At 43.4% G+C, this 4,472-nt stretch overlaps 1 pseudogene; it reads right to left on the reverse strand.

Moving 5' to 3' along the window:
* Positions 1–519: 519 nt before the first annotated feature.
* On the reverse strand, positions 520–1,435 carry LOC136316484 (olfactory receptor 7G3-like; annotated as a pseudogene).
* Between the last annotated feature and the right edge of the window lie 3,037 nt (positions 1,436–4,472).

The following is a 4,472-nucleotide window of genomic DNA, read 5'->3' on the forward strand; positions in this document are numbered from 1 at the left end:
TTCTAGTTCTCTACTATAAACTATTACCAAGATAAGTAAATATATGAGTGACAGGACATATATTATAATATATGATATTTATATATATATAGCTCATAATCAGACTTAAAGTTTATGAACTGTCATATTATGCATTCAGGAAAATAATCATAATAAAAAATAAAGAAAGAAAGAAATTCTAATTCTAGCAAGAAAATTGGCATAGGAATGTAAAGGTCTACTGTACAAATTAATGGTTCTGGATGTTTGCTGTTCATCAGTTCTCAGAGACATAAAAATTATTTAGTTCAATGTTGGCAGGGCTGCAAAAAAATGAGTAAAAGCCTTTACGGCTGATGGTAACGTAAACGTGTGTCATTTTCTAAAGAGTTAGATGGCAATATGTAACAAGATCTTAAAAATATATTTTTATCATTTGACAAAAGAATGGTACTTCTTTCTTTTTTTCCTGGATCTCTCATTATTTATGTCTCTGTGTCATAGGCCAGCAGTGTAAGCCTAAATAAAGCAGCTGACATATTAATGGGAAGATGATATTCTAGACATGAGCTTACTCAAAGCCCCAATCATGTTCTTGCTCCTCCGACTGTAAATAAAATCATAGGGGTAACAACTGTATGTCACTGATATTATTGCACTATTCCTGGAGGAGTAGCTGTGGCAATAAGATATCCCCCAATACCTGTCCTATAGAACAAGGCAACAACTATTAAGTGTGACCCACAGGTGGAAAATGCCTTACACTTGCCACCAGCTGATGGGATTTTCAGGATGGAGTATGCAATTTGAGTATATGAAAAAATTATCCCAGAGAGAGGAACAATACCCAACAGGCTGGTCACTAAATACACAAAGATGTTATTGTTGAAGATATCACCACAGGCTAGTTTGAGAATCTGAGCTAATTCACAGAAAAAGTAGGGAATTTTTAGGTCTGTGCGGAAGGGCAGCCACAGTGCCATCAAAGTGTGGAATGGGGCATCCAGAATGCTAGTAAGGAATGGCCGCAGAATCAGCGGCCCACAGAGCTTGGGGTTCATGAAGACATTGTACCTCAGGGGTGACAGATGGTCACAAATTGATCATAGGCCATCATTATCAGAATTCCATTTTCCAATGCAGTAAATGTCAGGACAAAGCAGACCTGGGTAAGGCAGCCTGGGTAACGGAAGCATTTACTTTGTGTCTGGAGGTTCACCAGCATCTTTGGGTTTGTCGTGGCGGTGAGGCAGATGTCAGCAAAAGACAGGATGAAGAGGAAGAAGCACGTGGGCATGTAGAGAAGGGAGTCATAGATAATGGCCAGGATGATGAGCAGTTACCAAGCACAGTGACCAGGTACATGGACAGAACCACGTGGAAAAGGAGGCTATAGTTCTGGATTGTCTGACAGTCCCTGGAGAAGGAATTCTGCAATATCAGAGAGATTTCCTGACTTCACGTTATTGATGGTCCAAAATGCACAGTTCAGAGAGATAAGCATTGGGCCAGGCTGATGTTCAGGGTGCTTTCTGTCTGGGGTACTTCTAATTACAATATATAGCTTTCTTCTATGTTTATTCTTTCATTCCTTCCTTTCTTTTCTTTTTTTTTTTTTTTTTTTGTTCATTGACCAACGATGTTTGAGTCGTCAATTATAAGCCAAGCAATATAACTACTGTGTGTATAAAAAAATAACCTTGATATGATTCTTTCTCTTCAGAAATCATACTCCTAATTAGGAGATAATTATGCCATGAGGATGTAATGCATTCAAAATGAACTTCAGGCCACAAATATCTAAATAGTTAAAAACTCTACAGGAAAACTACTTTTAAATATTGGAGAACTGCCCGCCTGACTGCTGGTTGTGCAGTGGATAGAGCTGAGGAATGCTGAGGACCCAGTTATAAGCCCTGAGGTCATTGGCTTGAGCGTGGGCTCACCAGCTTGAGTGCATGGTTATCTGCTTGAGCATAAGATCCTCGACCTGACTCCATGGTGGCTGGCTTAAGCCCAAAGGTTGCTGGCTTGAAGCCCAAGGTCACTGGCTTGAGCAAGGGGTCACTGACTCTGCTGGAGCCCCCCCATCCCCCTCTCAAGGCACATATGAGAAGCAATCAATGCACAACTGAAGTGATGCAATGGGTTGATGCTTCTCAAATCTCTCCTTTCCTCTCTCTCTCTCTCTCTCTCTCTCACATGCACATACACAAAAAATAAATAAATAAATAAATTTAGGTCTGCCAGCACAGCACTAAATCCTGAAGTGAAAATGATTACTATTAGATTTTATAGGGGTGGGTGTTAAGCAGATAAAATATATTATGCTCACTTTGTTAAAGATGGCGCTGCCCACGTGGAAGCCCATCTGCTAGGTGATGATATTAGTTTCTTTTATGCTTGGAATGGGCGTAATTATATTAATGTGTGTTGGGGGCAGGCTGTGGGCAGGCAGGATCCTTGTAGCCTGAGGTTTGGTTTTAGGACTAAGCCTTTCCCACCCTTTTTGATGTGGGGTGGACTTTGTATTAGAGACTTTCCTATCTTGTATATTAAATTAAAAGGTTTTGGTTTCTGTACTATAAAGTGGGACAGACCGGAAGCTTGCTCTCTCTCAGTTCCTGAGATTAGCATTAGAGCAGAGAGCAGGTTGGAGAGCAGAGAGAGGCCACGTGGAGGAGAGGAGAGGCAGCCAAGATGGCAGAGTGCTGAAAGAGAAGCCAGTTAGTGCAGAGTTTGTGTAGAGAGAAGGAGATGGGGAACAAAGGGGATTGAGGCTAGTGAGCTGGAAACCTTTGATTCTAGGAAACTCAGATAAGTCAGTAGCTTTGTGAGCACTGAATGAGTGGGTTTTGGAGCCCAGTGTGTGTTTTTACTTGCCCGCTGGGTACAAGCTAGGATTAAAGATGATGACCCACCAGTTTTTGGCTCCGTTGTTTCATTACTGACTGTCTGAATCCAATGTGAACCTACATTGGCCAGGCAGCTGTGATGGTAGCCATGGATACTGACCTTATAGTGGGCAAATTTAGGTTTACAGTTGTGAGTACATAAAACATAGATTTAAAGCTATTGTAGAGGGGAAGAAAGATGGTGACGGAGTTGGCGAGCATTCCAACTGCCACCTCCCAGGACCAAATTGGATTACAACTTAATTTAAGAACAATCATCTTGAAAACCAACTTTGGGCTAAACTAAGAGAAATCTATAACCAAGGATCACCAAAGAAGCCACACCAAGACTGGTAGGAAGGGCAGAGACACGGAAAGGACTGCCCCATTCCCAGGAGCGAGTGGTGGCCCAGAGGGACTCTCACAGTGGAGTGGGTTGCTGTAAAGCCAAGAGGCAGGGCCATGGCCAGCATCAGAGCTGCCTGGCTCTTCCAGGTTCGCATTGGATTCGGACAGTCGGCAAAGAAACAGCGGAGCCAAAAACTGGTGGGCCATAGTCTTTAATTCTAGCTTTGCACCCGGCGGGCAAGTAAAAATACACACTGGGCTCCAAAACCCAGTCACATTCAGTGCTCACAAAGCTACTGACTTATCCGAGTTTCCTAGAATCAAAGGTTTCTAGCTCACCAGACTTATTCACCTCTGTTCCCCATCTCCTTTCCTTATTCCAGATACAAACTCTACACAAACTGGCATCTCACTCAGCACTCCGCCATCTTGGCTGCTTCTCCTGGCCTCCTCCATGTGGCCTTTCTCTGTTCTCCTCTGCTCTCTCTTCTAATCTCAGGAACCAAGCGCCCAAGCTCCCACTTCGTCCCCATTTTATAGTGTAGAAATCCAAACCCTTAATCCAATATACATAATGGGGAAGTCTCTAATACAAAATCACTTCTATGAGGCATGATAGGATTGTACCACCTCACACCAAAAAGGGTGGGACAGGCTTAATCCCAAAACCAAGCCTCAGGTTACAACAATTCTCAACACACATTAATATCACCTGGGCAATGGCCTCTTTAACAAAGTGAGCATAATACATTTTATCTGCCCAACAGTTGCCCTGAGAGGTGTGGATCCTTAGCCCCAGGCCCAGAGCCCCAGCCTAGAGCTCTAGAGTCTAGAAGAGGTGCCCAGACACCATTTAGCTGTGAAAAGAGCCAGGTTTCTGTCTGCAAGAAAGAGACACACCTCTCAGACACAGACTCTGTTTTAAAGGGCCTGCACTGAAAACCTCGTTCACAGCCACTTACCCAGGACTCTAGCAGAGGAGAACTGAGAGGACTGGAGTTGCAGGAGGAGAATATAAAGTTGGAATCTCAGAGAGAGACACTGTGGGGGATGGAAACTGAAACCCCTGTGCTGAGTCATTCTCCAGTACTGAAGTTGTCACTTTCTTGGGTGGAGTAATCCCCTCTGAGTGGCATCACTCTGGGGAAAAACAGCTGCTCCACCCTTGGGAGTATCTCCTACCCCAGGGATAGTGATGGGTAGTTCTGAGAGGCCAGGAAGCAGGGGGTTTATCAGTGACTCAGTTTTATG

Source organism: Saccopteryx bilineata, chromosome 12, assembly GCF_036850765.1.
Source record: "Saccopteryx bilineata isolate mSacBil1 chromosome 12, mSacBil1_pri_phased_curated, whole genome shotgun sequence".
Taxonomy (NCBI): Eukaryota; Metazoa; Chordata; class Mammalia; order Chiroptera; family Emballonuridae; genus Saccopteryx; species Saccopteryx bilineata.